Consider the following 18,456-nt stretch of genomic DNA (forward strand, 5'->3'; position numbering starts at 1 on the left):
CCGTGCGCTCCGATCCCCGCGCTCCGCAACCAGCCCGGCGGCACCGCCGTCCCCTCGGCAGCCCCGACAAAGTTACTCGGCGTCACGTCCCACAACTATAGTTACGACGCGGGATCCCGCCGCACCCGCCCCGCCCGCCGGGCCCTTACCTTCCCCTGCGCGGCACCGCGGGTGCGTGCGGAGCGGGGAGCGGGGAGCGGGGCGGGCGGCGACGGCGGAGGGAGGGAGGGAGGGAGCGAGGGCGGGGGCGGGGAGGGCGCTCGTGGCTGTTGGGCGGCGGGAGCGCGCGGCTCGGCGGAGCTGCCGGGCGGCGGGGGAGGCTGCGGGGCGGCGCGGGGAGCAGGCGGGGGGCGGAGGAGTTTCCCGGGCTTGTTTACGCATCGCCGCCCCGCTCGGTGCACGCACAGCGTTCTCTGATTGGACACTAACTGGGGCGCGCCACGGCGCGGGCAGCTCCCGCCGGGCCATGGTACGGGAACGGGAACGGGAACGGGAACGGGAACGGGAACGGGCACGGCGACCACAGCCAGGGCCGCCAACACCGCCCCCAACGCCGCCCGGCGCGGCTCTGCGCACGCGTGCCGCTCTGGAGGGGGCTCCGGCGGCGCATGCGCCCCTGCGGCCGCGCATGGCTGCGAGCGGCGGGTCGTGCTGCCGGCGCTGTGTGAGCGGCCGGCTGTGTGCGGGTGGAGGTGGGAGCTGCTCTGTGATCTGCTCGGCTGGTTCTTTCCGCTGGATGGGCTGTAACTCGTTGTATCCGCGGTAATTTGCGGTGAAATGCTTGTTTTAAGGCAGTGTATGTAAGAACTCTGTGACATCACTCGCGCTCATTGATTCTAATTCAGCAGCTCGTCACCGTTACATCCCGCAGTCGTCAGTAACAATCAACAAAATACCAAAACACCAAATATCTGCCGTGAGAGAGGAATCCCCACCATGCACTGCAGGAGTGCCCCTGACTCATCCGTAAGCGAGTAACCTCCGTCAGCTTCCTATGAAATGTAGTGATACGGAACAGTCGCACTGTGGATGGTCAGTGTCTGCAAGGCACCTCCTGCCTGCAGGTCTGACTTGTGCTCCTAATCAGCTCTGAAGGCTCTGCTGTTCTCTTCAGCCTGCTTACTAGTGTTTCCAAATGATGGAACACCTCTCCTGCAAGGATTCCCTTGTACTGAGAGAGCTGGGGCTGTGCAGCCTGGGAAAGAGAAGGATCCGTGGCGACCTGAGAGCAAACTTTCAGTATCTAACAGGGGGCTGTAAGAAGGGAAGGAACAGATTATTTAGCGGGTTTGTTGTGACAGGACAAGGGGAAATAGTTTCAAACTGAAAGGGGGGATTTAGGTCAGATACGCAGAAGGATTTGTTTACGCTAAGGGTGGTGAGTTGCTGGAACAGTTTGTTCAAAAAGGCGGTGGATGCCCCATCCCTGGAGACATCTAAGGTCAGGCTGGAGGGGGCTCTAAGCAACACGATCTTGCTGTAGGTGTCCCCATTCATTGCAGGGGAGTTGGACTAGATGGCCTTTTATGGTCCCTTCCATCTCAAAGATTCAGGCCTGGAAGCACTGTCCAGGTTGTCTCCATTTAAGATGCTTTAGTGTCATCTGACTGGGTCACAACAACACATTTATTTAGACACCAATGTGCACTGTCAGGAACTGGGTATTTTAAGGATTTGTTGGCCAGACCAGTGTTCATCTTGACTGTCAGGTCAGCTGTTGGTTATAATTGGATTTGTGATAATCAGCCAGATTTTTATCAGAACTGTGCATTCAGTTCCTTTGAGTCTGTACTCGGTGTCACACAGCGCACAGGGTTTTTAGAGAATGAAGAGAAACTTCACTGAAGATAAACTGAGATGTTCATACTTTAAGCAATTACATCAGGTACACGGAAAACGGAGACAGCTCTGAGTTGCTTTACCTGGGTACCTTTACCCTTAAAGTTTTCATTTTGTTGTTGTTGTTTTGTTTCTTCCAACTATAAGCTTTAACTTGCAAAAGAGAATCACAGAAACATTTGAATTGGAAGGGACCTTTAAAGGTCATCTAGAATTAAGTCTTGAAGTATGAAAGAACAGTTCCATAGAGATACAGCACTTCTCACTGCAGCTGTTTATGTGAAAAAAAAGACAAAGAACAAAAGCCTTCCCAGTCCTGTATTTGAAGACCCTCGAGCTCTCACAGTAATTTTACTGGAAAATTAATACTTCATTAAAACACCTGAGATCCCTGTTTCTGGAAGCTGTGCCAGGGGAGGTTCTGATTGGATAACAAGGAAAGGTTCTTCACAGGTTCTTCACTGGTCAGCCACTCCAGAGCAGAGGTCACAGCCCCAAGGTGCTGGACTTCAAGATGTAGGCCAAAACTGATCTCAGTTATATGGTCTGATTTTTAGGTGATCCTTTGTGAAGCCAAGTGTCAAACTCAAAGATCCTTATAGGTCCCTTCCAACTCAGGATATTCTATGATTCTATGGCAGCACCAAACAGTAACAACTACAGGCCTATACTGGAGTCCTGGAAGAAACCCTACCAATAGATACAGCCATCCAAGCTATTGTCAGAGCTGAAGTTGTACCTACTGGTGTCGGTCTGGACATGGCAGGACATAGCTCAGATAATATCTGATATCTGTAATAAGACAGCAAAGAGGGCATGCAATAAAATCAATACAAAATAATTCAGAATTAAAGTTCATCTCTCTGAATATTCTGTCTACCTAAATGATGGTTATGAGCTTCTTCACAACCATGAGGACCACAGATTTAAACATAAGTACATGTATGTAATACCTCTGAAGTAATACCTCCTATTTACTTCAATGGAAGCTATAACTAATACAAAGAACACAATAACACTACTTCATGGAGCAAATTCTCAGCTACAAAAAGGTATTTGTCAAAATGATCGCCACCGTTAGCTATGCATTTTTGCCAGCCATGAACAAGAGCCTGCTCATGAACATCTGTACCAGCAGAGGTGACCCACTGTTGCCACTGCTGAAACTTACCATGCGCTGCTTCACTGTGCTCACATCCACTGTTTGGGCTCCATAAGTATTCAGAAAGTATCAGTGAATGTCAGTGTCATTTTTTGTTTTCCATACGAAGGAACTCAATGACACATCTTTACTTCATACGCACTTTGGTGTCAGACTGCCCCTCTGCTGCCATCAGTCACGCAACAATAAAATGTAATGGAATAAGGGTGGGCAGGTTCAACCTCTGCTACCATACCACCAACATCTGCCTCTGACATCATGGGATAATATAATAAAACAGCAGGATTTACTTTTGGAGCAGCTCTTGTACACATAAATGATATAATTGTAAATGTATATGAATGCTTGTTTTTTCACATATTTGCCTTGTTCCTTGGAAACACCAAAGGGCAGCAGACCAATAGGCAAAACTCATGAGCTGGCACCTCTCACTCTGTTTGTTGTAATGCAGGGTCTAAACTGGCCAAGCAGCTGTGAAAACCTCAACTACAGGTACCAGTTCTATTGTATGTTTTAGATGATACTGAAGTTTTAGTGTAATAAACTTTCCCAGTAAACTTTGCATATGGCAGAAGAGGTTTTATCTGGTTCAAGACTCAGTTTTCTAATTATATTTCTTTCACTTCTGCTGATTTTTTTTCTAGCAGAGTGTGGAGCCTTAAACTACCCTGTGGGGTTCTGTGCGTGATCCATAGGTGCTTCCTCAAAGCAATGACTTCTGTGGGCTATCATTTGAGTGTGTTCAGAACTCAGTCCCATCTCTTCTGACACACCTTTGGAGAACTACTACAAGTGTGGTTTTCACCTGCAAGACTGTGAATGAGAATTACTTTTAAAACCAAACCAAGGAAAAATCAAAGCATTCAACTTGGTTCTCTTGCTGCTACATTTAGAGTTGTGTGATAACTTACAAGCCACTGGCAGATTCTGCCTGCCCAAGGAGCGCACATAATTTCGACTGAAGGTCAAGCCATAACCTTTAGGTATATGTTTATCTTTCAGGTCCCTGGCAGTCAGTTTCAGGCTTCATCTACATAAATATCATCAAATGCCCTCCCTGCCTCCTCGGGAACAATGCCAGGACCCATTTTTCCATTTCCAAAGCTTATACAGAATCTGCAACTCATGGCTTTAAAATACCTAGCATTAATTACACAGCCTTCTCATGAGCCAGGACTCCTTGCCAGAGTGACTGATGAGTCCTCTCTCCTTTTACCCTGAGTGTGTGACTACTGAGCCCACTTGTTCAGCTGAGTACCAGGGCACTCGTGACCACTTCTGTTCAAAACCAGATCAACACCACTCCAAACATCTGGCAGGAGGAGCTGCCAGATGATCTCTCTGCTCTGTCAGCTGAGGTAGCTGCCTAATTACAAAGTTGGTACAGAGCGTACCACAGGAAAATGTAGGAGCTTACTTTCTCCTCAGGACAGAGCCATAGAGAACCGCGGATAAACAGCCTGTTTAATGCTATTTATCAGTGCATTGTAAACGTGTAAATGAATGACAAACATCTTTTAGGTGCCAGTCACCATCTGGCACTACAAACATCTCCAGTGCTGGAGCACAGCGTAAGCACAGCTGCAGCAACACCAGGGCCAGAGCCCAAACCAGCACAGGAGGGCAGCCGCCTGCACTGGCCTACTGTGCTTCCTTGAGACAATCCACCTCCAGTCACCTCTTCCAGAAGCTTTCTCCATGTCCTTCCATTTCACTTTTTTGTTTTGTTTTAAATTACTGAACCATGCTCCACAGCTCAGTATTATTGTGAAACATTTTGGTATTAAAGTCAGGGAAAGGTGTTTCCTGGCAGTAATTTGAATTTCATCATTTTATGCACGAACCAAGGTATAATTGCATAAGAGATTATTACTGCATGTCATTTTGTAGAAGAAATAAAGTACCTGTGAATGACTGTGGGCAATCTTCCTTCAGCACTGAGAAAGGTACAGACTGGTTGTGTCCTAATAGCAAGGCATTTTGTTTTATGCTGGGAAGTAAAGCTCATAGAGAATTACTACAGCAGATTTTAATAGATGGAACTGTTAACATTCTCTTTGAGAGGGTTGGCAGGGCTTCAACAGAGAAACAGATTGGACAAGACTGATTCCTGTGCTCAATAATCACAGCAGCTATTTCCAAGTTGTTTTCCCCTGTCAGTGATGCTACTGTTCTGAAGAGATTCAGGGCAGAGAACAGGCCAGGCAGACACTATTATGTTGCTGAAAGGAAAGGAGGATGGCAGAGCAAGGTCTCCAAGAATACTTTTTGTTTACCAATGAGAACACAGCCAATCTCCCCTGGTAGTCCATTGTTTACAAAACAACTCCCAAGTATACTGAGAGAAGCAGTAGTTAGTAGTGGCTGTTAACACACCTAAGCTGGATTTGGACTGCATACATACAGTTCTGTAGGATAATACCAAATGTGTTGGGTATTTCCTGAATCAAGCCCTTTGTTTGTTTGTTTGTTTTATTATATTGATTTAACAGAGGAAAGGAAGGTTGGATTTTTTTATTGTTACAATCCCTAGAAATCAGTTTGGTCTTATTTCTAGAGTTTCTACTAAAACAGCTGCAGAGGCCCTTGCTGACAACATGAGCAATAAGATAAATTGCATCCACTCAAGTTCCTGTATTACACCAAATTTTAAATTAGAATTCAAAAATCCTTAAAGTCACAAGTGTTTCCTCTGCTATGTTTTGCCATGACCCTCACTGGGGCATCTGATCACACAGTAATAAAAGGACAAATGCCTTTAAAAGTTTTATTTATATGTCACCTAGAATGTAGGAATAACGATTTTTAAAAGGTAAAGAAAACAATTGTGCTTGTGCAGTATTTATATTCCATTTAGCCCAAGGACCTTGCTGAAAACAAACATGTTGTAAGGGGGTTATATATTTAGGATGGGACAGTGGAGGTATCCATGTGGCTGACTAGAGCTGCGTATACTGTGGGTTTACTTTATGACAGGATCAGCAGTACAAGGAGGAATTGTATGGCAACTGAAGCCCACAAATAAAATCTCCTCCTTGAATCTCTTTAAAAAGAAGCAACTGCTAAGAATTCTTCCCACAGGATAGAGCACAGATGGATTGAAAAGTTCTGTGAGAAGCAGCTTTTCTAATCATTAAGGATCAACATGTTCCCTAGCAAATACTTAGGATGACACAGCATACATGATGTTGCAGGAAAAAACCATTTCTTAACACATATTAAAATGTGACAAAACGGCATTTTGTTCTGACCCATGTCGTGAACATACTTTACATGCACATATTACACGTATCCAATGGCACCATCACTTGGATGCAGGAACATTCCTCAAAAGCTTCAATCCAGACAGCATAAAACCAATGGTTTTAATCCTGAATGATTCTCAAAGCCGTTATGAAAGTATATCTGAGCTTTCCAAACCGTTACTGTTGAAAGCTTGGATTGTTATTAGACAATTTATGTATTTTGAAAATGAGTCAGTGAAAGATTTGCTTATCAGGCAGTAGTGTACTGGTGTATTTTCATGGCAAACACAGAAAAGACTTTCACCCACAAGATAAGGATGAAGGACTTGACAGACTGCTCCTTATACTTCTAATCAGGGTGGTTACCAGGGTATTTTGCTTTATGAGATGCATAAAAATTCTCCCACTATGTGAAAATTTTCACACATTAAGACATGACGAGTCTATAGCTGCAAATCCATGCAGAAAAACCATAGCGTTTCCATAATTTGATCTGTCATATTCAAAACAGGTGCTGCAGTTCCATAATGGTACATTGAACATTATTTATTGTTATCTCATTTTATTTAATGAGATGCCTAGTCTCATTACTATCAGGTTCTGCTATTTACAGATGAATTTATAGCAAACTGAAAATGCCACATGACCAGTGATTATTTCTCCTGAGCTCACTGTGCTCAGGATCCCTATCTCAGCAGCTGGGCCCCAGCTCCATGGCAAGCAATGAGAGTAATCACAGGTGGCTTTTATTTGTTCAGTGCAGGCAAGACAACACCTTGGGCTGCTATACTGAATTCTTCACAAAATTAAATATGCTGTCCTTTAATTAATTTTCAACTTTCTATATAGAAAACTCACTTAAGTAGGGCTGCTAGGTAACCTGTCGTCAGGTAACTTCCAACATCAGATCTAGCTGGAATTGTCACCAAATTCAAACGTTGTTAGGAGAGAGAAGCCAGAATATGGATGTTTCCTCCAGAAACCTAGCAGAACTCCAGTTAGAATCAGCCATCAGAAGGTCTCCTAAAGATAACCAAACTGTTTGCTATTATGCCAGGTTTAAGTCTCAAGCTACATTTTCAGTACACTTATCATAGTTGTAGTGAGTCTTCTATTTAAATTTGAAGTTTTGAATGTGAGCTGTAAGCAATCAAATTTACAGATGTCTTTAGTGACAAATCAGTGGAAGCAGGTGGACATCTAAACTTAACATTGAGTCTATTTTCACACAGACAACACTGTAAATAGGCAGAATCCTGGAGATAAGCTGATGAAACTGAAAACCTTTACACCCCCAAATTTTATGTAATGGAAATTTCAAGATCTCATGTAAACCCCTGCCAAATTCAGGATCCATATGCGCTGCTCTGATGTTGATTTGAATTTTGAATTTAACGTGTTACTTTTTCACTGTCTTATAGCATGTTTGATAAAGATATTCATAGTTGGAGAAAAGATGAAATAAGGAAGAGATGAAATGACAAAGAACAGCAGAGCTTGAGGAAAAACTGGAGAAAGAAGAATGTCAGGTGCTGGTGTAGGCAGAGGTCACAGCAGCACTGGCAGCACTGCCTGCCCTGGTAGCTGTGGGCAGTGGGAGGGTCTTCTATGCTCTTAGGGGATTTCATTCACAAGCTCTGAAGAGGGAAGTCAAGTAAATGAATACACAAATGGCACTTTTTCCACCTGATTGCCTGCAAGACCATGTGAATGAAAGCTGCCAGTAATGCTGAATGTCTCTCCAGGCTGGATGATTGTGCAATTATTGCCGCTTCCTTCTTCCTCCCTCTACGTTTAGTTTGTTGGGGATTTTCTTTTTTTTTTTTTTTTTTTGCTACAGTCACTTCAGCTCCATATGTACTTAATTACTGGTTGGAGTCATTTACTTTAGACAGAGATCATGGAGAACCATTACAAAGAACTGTGAAGACCAACCAGAGGAAAAGAGAAGATTTCATAATCTTTTAGAGACATTAATGGGAGACTAAACATAAACATGGGCACACAAATTATACACTGAATTGCACAGTGAGAAGCAGAGAAGTTGTTCACCTCAACATCAGTCTCATACCCCTCTTGCAAGGCTGTAAATCAGAGACATTTTGGAAAGACAAGGAGAAAGTGCACCATTTAAGTGCAAATCCACAGGTTCTCACATTATGAAGTGTTTCTTCCTTTAAAATCATTCTATCTATTTTCCCAAAGTAGAAGGGAAGTAGTTTCATAACTCTGAAACATTTTAAAAGTCCTCATGTATATGAACTGAAAAAAAAATATCTGGTTCCCTACTCATTTTATTTCCTATCTGGATACTAATTTTCACGGTCCTGTTGTTCCCACAATAAATAAATAAATAAATAAATGATAGGCTCAGACTCAATACCCAGCAGGATCCACAGTGATCCCGCTCACTCTCCAGCTACAAGAGCAGCTTCTTGGCCAGAGGAGACTGGGTGATGCAGCTCATATCTGTGTAGCACTTAGCCAGTCTGCAAGCTGATGGCGGCTGCTGATAACTAAGGACGTTTGTTCTGAGACTGTCAGTCCACTACTAAACGTTTCCCAGCTGCCAAAGAGAAACCAAATGGGGATCTTTTTTTCTCTCTGATACTTTGTTTTGTTGTTATGGTTTGTTGTTGTTGTTTTTCTGTTAGCAGTACACTCCATGTAGCTAAAAGCTTGAAAACTTTTAGTATATTAGCTCTAGACAGTTTCTTTCAGTAAGCTCCAGCATCTTACTTCCTTATCCCTCAATTCCTAAATAAGCTTCAGTGCAGCACACACCACCTGTAGCCTACACTTCTCCTTTTCATTTCTTGCAGCAGCTCCCAGTTTTGTCATCTTTACTGTCTACAAGGAAGGTGCCTTAGCTGCCTCATACTCTGTTCTCCATTCAGCAGAACATGGAACAAATGCTCAGTGCCAGCCTGTTGCACACCAGTTTAGTAGTCCAGAAAACAAAAAGGCTACTGATAGAAGCTTTTGAAAATTCAGCATTTTGTATTTAAAGTTATTCAGCTTTACAGTAATGAGACGGTTCATTCTGCAGCTTGATTTCCAGAGACGTGTGGCTCTGTGTGTAAAGCAGCATCACTGCACTGTTCAGATACTTCAGGAATTCCGGTACAGAGCCCTTTGTAAGCTCCTGAAATTTCTTCCATGTATTGCAACAGGAGATGTTAATAGTACAAGTACCCCACTAACTTTGGCAGAACCCCTTGCACACCATGGCCTCTCCAAGAAGTCAAGCATTTTCGAAGATGAAAAACCACAGCAATGTAAATTGACAGTGACACATTTCTCCGGTGACCGTGTATTTCTGTGCAACAACAAATCTTAAATGATGTTTAGACACTTCACTACCAGATGGCTGACTACCAGCAAAGCTGTGCTTCTGTGTTAAGGAAAGAGCTATTTGTATTAGAAAGAGAGAAGCCTTCAAAACTCATGCAGACTTGGTGATACATTGTACCCATTTCCCGAAGTGTGCTACTGCTCTGTTTATTTTCTCTTCCAGGACACCCAGTTGCTCCATTTTTTCTTCAGATTTCCCTCCCCCAGGCCCTTGTTTTACCACTGGTTATTTACTGCCTACGTCTCTGTCCTGCAGCACCTTGGAGACCTTACACACTCACCCTCCAGGAAATCTGTCTCTTCCTGCATGACCGATGCCAAGAGCAGCAGGAGCTCCATTCCTGCCTGTGGGATACCCTGTGAAGCTACACACTCTGCCCACTGTGTGAGAGTTCCATTTTTTTCTTGGGGCTGAAGATGGCAGTGCAAACCTGTTCCTATTCCGTGCACTTAGAATGCCTTCATGGATTTTCGCCTGCTGCAGGAAGGCTGCAGAACCAAACGGCTCTCCTGCTGAGAGCATCCCAGGGCCAGGGAGAACACTCTAGGACTTCCCACTGTTCCCTCTCCTACTGCAATTATATTCACATTGCGAGGCAGCTCCTTGCCAAGCCAGCCAAGAAACACTCTGTTAACAAAGCAGAAGGCAACAGGCTGCAGGAACCACCAGTATCCTCTTACACATAGTCCTCAATTTAATATGAGCATCCGGTGGGTCCAGCACCATTCTCTGCTTGTATTTAACATCTGTGGAAGGTTTTAAGCAGCTTTGTAGACAACTCTTTGTAGGATATTCCTTTTCCAATTGCACATAAACGACATCTGAAGACAACTTGTGTATCTGGTCAGGCCTCAGTCTTCTAAGAATAAATCAACAAGATGCAAACTAATTCTCAATGACACATGTCATTGTGATGCAAATATCTTTTCAGGCAGTATGATTTCCTTATTACCAAAAAATAGAAAGCTGTCCTCTTGGAGAAGAATGAAAGTGATGCAACAGCAGTGAAGCAATCCTACTGCAATACAGGCAAGAAGCTGTCATACTGCAGCTTGTTACTGGGTGCTGGCTGCCACCTGCAGCTGCTAGAAAAGCTAATGGTGCACTGCTGAGAAGCTTCTCACTGGTGCAGATTTCTTCCCTTTACCTGTGGCACCCTGGCAGCACTGTCAGGGGAAGGTAAGCTGTGAGGACAGCTGAGTGCCAGTTAGTGCTATTCTTCACAATTATCAGCTCTATACTGCTGTCAGTCATTAAACAGTGTTTTAAGAACTGTTGTTTCATCTTTGATTGTGACATGAAATTACATTTGTCATCTCAGGAAAATAAAGCTCGGTAGCTCAACATGAAACAAACAGTGGGTCCCCTCAGTCAGCCTCCTTCAGAGCTATCAGAACACTGGCCAGCTGAATGATGATTCCAGCAACAACAAAGTGCCAAGATGATGATTTCATTCAGTTTCATTTATGCAAAAATAAAGCAGAAAATTACCCCTGTCAAGAGAGAGCCAATGCACAGAGGGCAGGAAGGGAGTCTGTGTTTTTACCTTTGTTCATCTAGGAAGCACAGGGGGATGTTTTTGAGTGCATTGCGGTCTGTCAAAAACCCTCGCTTAGTGTTTGAGTCACCACTGGGCCATGACCTAGAACGCCCACAACTTCGTTGTTGTTGATTGAACTCCAGGAGAGGTGAAAAAGCTGTGTGCCACCACAAGGAAAGAGGAACAGAGGAGCTTGCAGGCTGCTTTCCAAACAGATTTCCCAGAAATGGAGCAATTAGTGAGGTCTCCAGAAGTGCTTTTTGTGCACTTGTATTTGTTATATCATAGTGTCAGCTGAAAGCTTAATGAATCATGAAATGCAGCATTTTTATGATTATTTCTTTGCATCTAATCCAGATATTTCAAAATACACAGCGTATTAGCACCGCTCACACAGCATTTGGATTTAGCTTCCCCTTGACCAAGGTCACATACACAAACAGTTGTGAAGAAGGGAGCCTGTTTTGTTTGGATGCTGTCTGGGAGATGAGCTCACTGCTAGCAGGCTGGGCATGAACCACAAGTTGTACTTGGATACAGACTACATGTAGCATAGCTCCTTGTGTAGAAACTGGTGTGTCTGATGAAGGCTGAGAAGAGGCTTTCCCTAGTTAGGGCCACTCTCTCTCCTGTAACTGCCTCTTGAGTTTCATGGATTCGTAGGAATATAAATATTTTTGGAAACTTCTGCTGCTCTCAAGCTCAGTTAGCATTGGCACTGAGTTAATAAGCTGCCACAGCAGGACAGATGAGTACATGACCACAGGATTGCATAGGCCTTGTTCTCTTAGAAAACCAAAACAAAAATTCCCAGACCAACTAAAGGAAACTCCAGGGAAAGAAAAGAGCAGTTTATGCAGTGTACTGACAACAGTTATAACCCACTGCCTACCCCTATCCACAGCAAGCAAATCCACACACATTAAGTTCTCAAGGCAAATATTGTTCACAGATTAAAAACATCTTAATGACTCATCTACCACAACAGTTTCACTTTTTCATAAGACACTGCCAGCGGAATGAGCTTCCAGAGGACATGCTTTATCACCATCATATCAATAAGGTAACAGAACACATTAAAAGATGTTATCCAGTGGATGACATTTCTCACTCTAGAATCAGAAAGACATCAGTTGTTGCCCATCTTAGTTCTCTCTCTCGCAAAAAAAAACCAAAAAAAAAAAAAACCAAAAACAAAACGAAGTCAGGTAGAAGTATTTCCATTGAGATAAATAATAGAATGAGTATTCAGTCTCTTCAGAGACTTGGGTTTGATTTTACACTGTATTATTCATTAAAAACAGGACCAAGGCAGACTTTCCAAAAGCATGCCTGTGGTTCTATTGAAGCTCTGATCTGAATATGCATGACTGTAGGACACAGACTCCCTTCAGTTCACACAGATGCGATTGCCTATTTCAACAAAGCTGCAGGCCGTGTGATGAGAATGCAATTCTGGCCCAAGAGCAAACTTACCAAATGGACCTGAGCTAACAACAGACCTTTGGTAAAGAAATCCCACCAGACACAACAGCTAGAGCAGGTCTTCCATGTTAATGGCTCAGGTGAAGAGTATCAGCACATATGAGATTTATCTAATCATCACTGTTGTGTTTTTTCAAACCAGAACTTCTTCCAGTTGGTTTTACACATGAACCAGTTGGCTTACTACACAAACTTGGAATTTTAGGCATAATGTAACATGACACACATTGTTCTGAACACAGTTGACAAACACCAGTAACTGTCAAGACTCACAGATGGCTTATGACTTTATGATACTCTTACTGATGTACTTGTTATTAAAAGATCTCTATATGAATGTATTTCTTCAGACTCAACATTTTTCCTCTCCCTTCCAGAGGCTACTCATACTTCTATCCTACCTTAGCTTCAGCTTTTTCTCAGACTCCGTTTTTTGCTTTAGGGAAGAGTTCTGCTTTGGAAAGATTTTTTTTCCTTTCATTGTCCTTTCTTTCCCCTCCCCATGAGCTGCTGGCAGTGTTTCAGGGTCATAATGAGTTGGTGATCCTGGAGAGCTCAGCAATGAAGCCCAGGCAAGTCAGAGATGATGTTCTCTCTGGTAGCTTTGCTATACCAATGATGTAAGAATAGCAGCATCCAGGCTGTACTGATGTAAGCTGTATGCTGATGCAGCTTGCTTTTTTATTAACTTGTTCATATTTCTAAGCAAATACATATTGTTCTTGAATACTGTAAACAGAGACCTCATCCACAGGAAAACTTAATTTAGTTTTAGGAACATTCATACTCAAACGAATAGAAGACAGGGTTGTATGACGCAAGTAAGGCATGTCTGCCCTAAATTAGATGGGTAATGCTAATTATGACATAACAACAGAACTTGCAGCCCCTTCTCAGTTTTCTTTTCCCCTCCCCATCCTTTATGTTGCCTTTCCACCTAGCTGCAGCTCTTATGACCCAATTCATACCACCTTATTATCCCCTACTTCCCAGCCAACACTGAGGGGGATGTCCTTCACCCTGCATGGACACTGCAGCACTATGCAGCAGGGTCTGAGCTCAGAGAGTTGCAGCACAGCTGGAGGGGCTCAGCCAGAGAAGCTGTGCTTCTGCAGCTGCATAAAGGAAGCAGTGCACTGGTGAATACTTACACTGGTAGGCAGATTAGATTTGCTACTGGGAGAAGAGATTATTAAACAAAGGTAAGCAATATGCAATGCCAGTCAAAGGAGTGAATTTCTGTATTCTTCTCTCTCTATTCCTTTCCTCTGAATTTGCTGCTTAGCGCTAATATTTATTTCTCTCAATATTTGCAATACACGCTGGTTAAGTTAGAGCCAAGAATTCAGTGTTTTCCTGTTTATGGAGCACTTCACCTTACAAGTGATACAGACCTCCTCCAATAAACATACTTTTGTTTTCTTTCCCTGAGGATGATGTCACAGCTTCCCAAGAACCACCCAGGTATGCAGAAATAGCCAGCTGGGAAGTTTTTGCATTCAGAGTGGGGTTAGCAAAGCTCCAAGTTCTGGGAGTGACATAAGGGGATGCTCACTGTCAAGGTACCAGCACTGTGACCACAATTCTGCTTTGTGTTTCCAGCAGGCAGGCTGTACCAGCTGCCATGGGTTTGTTTTTTGATGGCCTCTCTTCTCCTGGGGAAACTGAATCCCCAGCAAGGAGCAGCAACTGCTATAATTGCTGAGAGCAGAAAAAAATGTGCATCCAGGAACTATCTAATAATAACCTTTACCCTCCTTGCCCCTATCCCATCTATTTTCTATGTTTTGAACTGTGACATCAGTTACATGGAAGCCAGAAAGTAATCAGACAAGGCTGAAACCTGAGCAGAACAGATGAAAATATTTCAGTCCATCCCCACAGCAAAGAGCTCTATGAGTCAGTGGCAATTACACGATGGCTTATAAACAAACTTTCTCATTCAATGGAGCACAGACATTTTTCAAGATACACACGCTGGACTTGCAGAAACTCTGAAAAAGCCAGGTATTAATGCAGACAAGAATCCCGCTGCTCTCACACAGGCTGCCTGTAACTTTCTTACCACATTTGAATTATTATTCTCTCATCTCCAAATGGCAGTCTGCCAGACGCCTCTATCTCTTGAACTGCTCCTTTGTATGCTTGCTCCAATACAAGCATCAGCTTGCATTAATATTTCTATTTTTGCACAGAGCAGCAGTTCACAATATGACAAATATGATAGCACAAAAACAGAATTTAATCGAGGCTGCTGATGACTGGAATCACATTTTTTCTGGTGGGAAGTTAAAAGATTTTGATGAAATCTTAATAGACTAGAGATCTTTGTTATGTGCAGCTTTGGTTATTCAGATGAGCACTCATTGGAATTTGCCATCTTACTACATGCAAGGCATTTAATCTTTCTACTCAGGATTCATCTTGATTTCTTGCTAGAGAAGAGTATACTTCAGAGAGGTTTGCCTCATTCCCTATCTCCCCAGCCCACTCCCTTATGATTTTATCTCAAGTTCAAATACAAATAGTTTTCTATCATTATTCTACAATGAAACATTCGGATTTGACATTTAGATCTCCTTTGAAATGAGAGGATACAAGTTCATACACCTTTTAAAAATAGAAAAATCTCTTTCATTTATCCATTAATTGGAACACTTCTTAGTGCAAATAGCTTGCTTCTAGCTAAACATCCCACTCTGGAACGGTTTTCCCCCACACTGTTCTTGTTTCTATTTAACTATAAGAAGTCAGGATTCAAATCCTTCATTTCCCAGTGTTCTCTTTCATTATACAGCATCAGAGCTCACAGTATAAATAACCTACATCAAGTGTTCTTCTCAATTCTGCCTTCATGACAAGGCATTTCAAAGGGTATGTGGAGGTGGTTTAGACTGCTTATTGTAACGGGGCTAGGAGGATGAAAGGCAAGAGACTACCACCATGCACAAAGATTGCTGCAAAAATCAGTGTTCTGATGTGTTTGAACAGTGGGTCCTTGTTTTTCATTCTAAGTCATTTTCTTGTCAGGTATATAACTATTTTGGGATGGCAAAACCTACAGTGTTTCAAACAATAATTTCTTTTAAATTGTTGAGTTGCAGCAGGTGACATGGCCATGTTAATTCCTGCTGCTCTCAACAAAAGGCTGGGACTGTCAGGCAGGGCTGACAAACTTCAATTAACAGTGTGGCTGGCTCTGCTTGGGAAGGTCTGCAGGGAACATAAGTAAGTTCTGTCCAAACTGATGTCCAAAAGTGGCCTCAGAAATTATACATACACAATTACACATGTAACACTAAAACAACTGAAAAATAAATACTGTATAAAGGTTGTGTCCTCACCACCTTTTATGACAATGTCAGAGTTTCCATTTGTCCTCTCTTGTCCTCTGAGAGGGAACTTCAGGAAAGGCCACTTTTGGCTGGTGGCTGGCATGAGGTAAACACTCACACCATCTGCTGCCATTCCTAAAGCACAGTTCAAGGAAATACTTCTTACTTCAGCAAAAGCTATAACCAGAATTTATTGGAAGGCAAAAAGAGCTTTTGGAGGTGCCCTACGTCCAGAACATGTACCACTGCCATCCACAGGAACATCAAGGTGTGAGTAAGCTCCCGAGCCCAGACTTCCCCCTAAGTACACACGCAGACACAACATTGCTTCTGACTAAGATAGTAAGTCTGACAGTCACACCATTGCTTCCATAGTTTTAAGTCTGTTGTTTTTGGCCCTGATTTTGAGGTAATACCAGAAGATACAGGTCTTAGGCACCACTGCACCAAGGAGAAGGGTATTAGTCACAAGAGTCAGTTTTCATAAGGCCATTTACTTTCTGGGTATCTCAGATCATTTTCTGCTTGGAAGGATATACCCTCTCTTGAGCAGAGATAACTGAAGCACTGGAGAGATGCAGTGTTGGCACCACCACCTCACTCCCCAGTATGACTGCTCTTCCTCACTGCAGCTGGTGGTACAGTGAGGTGAGTTTGGTTGGTGGTCTCTCCGTGACTTGAAACTCCTGCTGACTACATCAGGAGTAAGGCCAGTATCAAATGCTTTTCGAAAAAAAAAGTGCCTGAAATGTATATTAATATTTTAAAAAGGGCTTCAAAATAGGGACATTGTGGAAAATACCATATCTCAGTCTAGTCCACACAGTTTGAAGGGGCACACAGAGTGACCAGAAGCACACTCCAGCTGTGATCTGTTTGCTTCTGTTGCTTTCAGACCACATCTCTCATCTTCACTAGACCAAACACCAGCTTGACCACACTTTCTGCCAACTTCAGGATCATAGTTACCTTCCTCAAAAACGTAAACAGAAGAGGGAGAAACCACATTCTCTTCCCTGACTTTTCTGATAGAACCTAGAAAGTGCTGAACTCACTGAACAGTATTGCTTAAAAAGATTTTCATCATTGCTGTGTTGAGTAGAAAACAAACTTTCACTCAGACTTGTAGTGGAAGTAAAGCTGTAATTAATTTTGGGAGAGCACAGGCAGTCAAATCAGACTGTGCTACTCCAGATTTAAAAGAATAGACTTTTTAAAAGAATGAGGCTTTTCTTTTGGCTCATCTGTCATTTACGCTGCCCTTATATGTGTGGTCTACAGAACTCCTCGTGAGAGCATATCAGACTAAAGAGAAATTCTCAAAGCTCATTATAAGGTACTTGCAAATGAGTCAAAGTGTTAAGTCCTCGATTTCTGGAGCTGCCAAATGCTGGCTCAAATCCCAACCCTAGCACACTATATACATAACTAGGATATACACTGAGCAAATCAACAAGGGAGAGCTTCTCCTCCTTACAGTTCAGGGCAACAAGGGAGCCACTTTGCACTTAACCATTCACTAACTGCATTTCTAATAATTCCCAGGCATCTCTTCTCCACAGTAGTTTTTCTTTTCTTGCCCCTGAGAAAATCCTGTCAGTCACCATACAGGATGCACAGCCTAGGTCTGCTGCTCTGTGCAATGGGTCAGACCTGAACCCAGCACCCATAGGACTCCACACAGATGTTCAGAGATGGTCAGATTTGGGAAGCTACAAAGCATACTGCATGCATCTGATAAGGTTAATGTTTCATTGTCTTGTTTTTGCTTCTGATTTAAGAAGCCCCCAAAACCAAAGAGCAGAACAATCCCAAGCAGTGATTTTTACACCACTAGCCAGAAGGAGCCGAGCAGGGGTATGTCAGCAGAAGCATGTTCTCCAGCCAAACCAAAGACTTGGCACGTGCCAGATCTGCACATCTTGGGGCCAGTGAAAACACAGTTTGTACATACCTTGAATTCTGAAGAGTTCTAAAAAAATTAAAAAAAATAAAAATAGAACCATAAAAAGCTCGCTATGTAACATTGCTGTTCCCTTCTTTCTTGACAGTTTAAGGGAGGGTGAGGAAGAAATGAAAAGTTTTCATCTGGAAATGCTTTTACAATGTGATGTCATCCAAATATAAAGGATTAAATACCCTAACATAGGCTGACATAAATCAATTGCCTTAAAGCACTAGATCTGGCCCAGAGCTGCTTCTGTCTTCTTTTGGTCATCAGATAATATATCACTAGTTACTTTTGGCATCGCTTGGACTCATTCGCTTCAGTCCCAGAAGGCAGAACTGCTATGGAGTTACATGACCGAATAGGCATCTTCCATCTGATTTATGTCTTTGATCACTGAATACTGTCTCTCTGTTTACCTTGTCAGTTTGAGCTGCAATAAAACTCAATAGCAGAGTCAAATTTGAATTATTAAATTAAAATCAGGTTAGAAATCTTGCACTTTCTCAATATGAAACCATCTAAGGCAATAGCTTCAGTGTTTTTT

At 42.9% G+C, this 18,456-nt stretch overlaps 1 protein-coding gene across 6 annotated transcripts in view; it reads right to left on the reverse strand.

The window, feature by feature from the left end:
- PCGF5 (polycomb group ring finger 5) overlaps positions 1-2,683 on the reverse strand; it is a 56,960-nt gene extending 54,277 nt beyond the window's left edge. For 3 of the 6 annotated variants that reach the window (XM_015866873.2, XM_085555101.1, XM_085555100.1), the window contains exon 1: positions 150-253. The gene's annotated coding sequence lies outside the window, so the exon portion shown is untranslated. Of the gene's footprint in view, positions 1-149 lie in introns of all 6 variants that reach the window. The other 3 variants (XR_014948878.1, XM_085555098.1, XM_015866874.2) reach the window with 3 other exon arrangements.
- Positions 2,684-18,456: the final 15,773 nt, after the last annotated feature.

This window comes from Coturnix japonica, chromosome 8 (assembly GCF_054131305.1).
Source record: "Coturnix japonica strain WE chromosome 8, WE-NBRP24, whole genome shotgun sequence".
In the NCBI taxonomy this organism is placed as follows: domain Eukaryota; kingdom Metazoa; phylum Chordata; class Aves; order Galliformes; family Phasianidae; genus Coturnix; species Coturnix japonica.